The 2,832-nt window shown below is 36.8% G+C and overlaps 1 non-coding gene across 1 annotated transcript; it reads left to right on the forward strand.

Moving 5' to 3' along the window:
• Positions 1–1,646: 1,646 nt before the first annotated feature.
• On the forward strand, positions 1,647–1,755 carry LOC132280268 (small nucleolar RNA R71). Its single transcript, XR_009471533.1, has one exon. It is a non-coding gene; the product is annotated as a small nucleolar RNA R71 (small nucleolar RNA).
• The last annotated feature ends 1,077 nt before the right edge of the window (positions 1,756–2,832 follow it).

The raw sequence follows: 2,832 nt of genomic DNA on the forward strand, positions 1-2,832 counted from the left end.
TAAAAATATCTTCGAAATATCTCAGATTTGTTTTTATCTAAAAGGCGCCGCCATTGAGGATCGATCCAACTTCAGTTCGATAGATCTCAGCCATGTTCGATTAATCCAAGTCCAAGGTTCGATCGATCGAACTTCCTCCAGTGCGAAAAAGTTAAATTTCCAGCTCATTGAAAGCTGTCCTTATCCATTCATTGGGGAATATTTTGTGCACAACCCCAGCTCATTTTGTGTGTCACTTGACCTACCTATATATAGAATATGATAAACTTTTTGAAGGGGATCAATCTATCACAATAGAGGCTATTCTTAGGGAGGAAGAAAGGAGGAGAAGGCTAAAGACACAAGCTAAAGACACAAGCTTAGGAGCTCTTCATCAACCAAGGAGTAGATTTCTTCCATGGAGTTTGTCCTTGAGGGTTGGAGAAGCATTACCATGAGTGGCTAGACATCCTCTTGGGGCTAGAGTTAGCCCCAAGCATGCTTTTTACATCTTGATTTTATGTATCATTGAGGGATTAGTGTTGTAATACATGTTTTGGCACTTTTCTATATATAGATCTTGTTTATTCAATGATTTATGTGGTTTAATGCTTCCAATTGATCATTTCATTCTATCCATATGTCTATGTATACTAGAATAAATGTTCATATGTTTATCTCTATTTCTTGTTTTATTGATGCATGTCTATGTGTATTAATGCCATAGATCTAGAGATTGTCAAAACATAGTGCTTAAAGGAATGCTCTTGTAATTTTCTTGATGGTTTATGTTCATCTCTTGATGGATTGTGCCTCTCCCTTAGCTAAATTAGTTTAATTTCATGTCATAATGTTAATTGTAGTGTAGTGGTAGTATAGTTGTTAGATAGGAGGACAATTCATGCTTGTTGTTTGATGTTCCATACTTTTGAATGCAAGTAGCATATGTCTCTAACCTTGTGGTGTATTTGGCTTCTGAGCTTAATGAAAGGATTAATGACTTACTAGATATATTGTGCTTTCCACATGCTACTTAGACAATATATACTTAATTGTTAGATATATTGTGTTTTTCACATGTTGCTTAGACAATATATACTTAATTGGTCATCCTTGCTAATTGAATCACCCAAACACATACACACATTTCCTCATTAGTCACTTGTTAAAGGTGTAGAAAAGTATTGTTTGGTGGTGACCTCTAAACCCCAAGATCTCTCTCTCTTACTTACTCTTTATTGCATTCAATTATTTAGTTTAATTTGCTCTCTAGTTTAATCAACCAACCAACTATTTGTTTGATCATTTGACCTACTAACCCTAATTGTGATTCCATAACCAAATTTGACTCCAATCCCTTGGGACGATCCCTACTTGCCCTAACTATATTTTTAGTGAAGGTAGTAGTGGCCTTTATAAATGTAAAACTTGGCCATTGCCTTAATGCACACTCTTAAGCTTGTGGTAAGATGGCGACAACCAACCACCATCTACCATTTTTAAAAGATAAGGACCTATGCATGGAATTTTCACTCATACTTTCATACAATTGCCATACATCATTTTCATGCTTGTTAAGATAAGAACCACCCATTGATGCATCAACCATACCCTTGTGATTATCTGGTCAACTTTCAAAGAAATATTGAACTAGTTGCCACTTAGGTATGCCATGATGTGGGCATTTTCTTAGCAAATCATTAAACCTTTCCCATGCCTCATAAAACATTTCCCCATCCCTTTGAGAAAATTCTCTAATGGAAGTTCTCATGGCTTTGGTCTTAGAAATCGGATAGTACTTTTTCAAGAACTCTTGTTGCATTTCTGCCTAAGAAGTTATCGAAAAAGGCCTAAGATTGTTGAACCAATATTTTGCCTTGTCTTTAAGGGTAAAAGGAAAAAGTTTAAGCCTTAACACTTCCTCCGGCATATCCGTGTATTTCACGGTGGAACACACTTCAAGAAACTCATCCAAATGCTTATAAGGTTCTTCACTTGGAAGTCCATGATAGTTTAGAAGCATTTGAATAGTTTGTGGTTTAATTTCATAATGATGTGCTCTAAATGGAGGCAATTGAATGCAAGTGGGTGCATTGTATTTATTAAGCACATAATGGTCTCTTAATGCAATGGGAGGATTCACAATTGGTGGTGCTAAATGAATATCTTGATTAGCTTGAACTATGGGGGGTTGTGGAACAAATATTGGCCTAGGCATTCCCAATGGAACTTGGCCTTTTTGTTTTGGGTGAATGAATTGTCTAGGCATGCCTAATGGTACTTGAACATTTTCATGATGCACATTAGGGTGGAGGTTTCCTTATTGGTCTATGTGACCAAGGTCCTCCACATGGTCATCATTCAAATCCTCCATTGGTAAAATGGAGTGATGAGAACTACCCCTTCCCCTAGGATTACGAACAACTGATTCAAGATGGAAATTAGGAGGGACAAGAATATGATTCAATGACCTACGACCATGCATACACTAGAAAAGCAAATAACAAGCAAGTAACAATCACTTCGCCCCCATAACAAATAAATCAACAAATCTCCACATTCAATGATCCCATACTCCCATGCTTAAACAACATGCAAAGAAAAGTAAATTGCCTCCACACGGGCTCACGATTTATCTAAGAAATGGAAAACAAGCCTCCACGCGGGTCGATGATTTAACTAGAGCTTGAGTTAGAAAGATCTCACAAAGGGTCCTTAAGCAACTTCAATTGATTTCAACTTCCAAACTTTGCTATACCTTGCATTTTTTTTTTTAGTCCTTTTTGTGCTTAGCTTAGCTCCTTGCTTTGAAGTCTCCTTTGCTTAACCTCCTTGCTCAATTTCACCTAGTCA

Source organism: Cornus florida, unplaced genomic scaffold (assembly GCF_030987335.1).
Source record: "Cornus florida cultivar Cherokee Brave unplaced genomic scaffold, ASM3098733v1 CherokeeBrave_3.0.0_Hap2_Chr10, whole genome shotgun sequence".
NCBI lineage: Eukaryota > Viridiplantae > Streptophyta > Magnoliopsida > Cornales > Cornaceae > Cornus > Cornus florida.